This window comes from Tupaia chinensis, unplaced genomic scaffold (genome assembly GCF_000334495.1).
Source record: "Tupaia chinensis unplaced genomic scaffold, TupChi_1.0 Scaffold000243_1, whole genome shotgun sequence".
Taxonomy (NCBI): Eukaryota; Metazoa; Chordata; class Mammalia; order Scandentia; family Tupaiidae; genus Tupaia; species Tupaia belangeri.
Genome location: NW_006159721.1, coordinates 745,452 through 745,829, shown reverse-complemented (window position 1 = coordinate 745,829; position 378 = coordinate 745,452).

The following is a 378-nucleotide window of genomic DNA, read 5'->3' as shown; positions in this document are numbered from 1 at the left end:
CGACATTATACCCAGATTAACCAAAACCACAAAGATAGTAAGACTGCTGAGAGAGAAACATCAAGTTACCTACAAAAGATGTCCCATCAAGCTCACAGCAGACTTCTCATCAGAAACAATGTGAGCAAGGAAAGAATGGGAAAATACAAAGCGTTAAGGGAAAAGCAATTTCAACCAAGAATACTGTACCCGGCATGATTATCCTTCATATGGGAAGGCAAGGACATTCTCAGATAAACAAAACCTAAATTTACCAACACCAGACCAGTTTTTCAAGAAGTTATAAAAGGAGGGACCAGCAGTTAGCGTAATGGCTGTCGCTGAACTCCCATGTAGTTGACCGCGGTTCAAGTCCCAGACCCAGTGGCTTAAATTCAC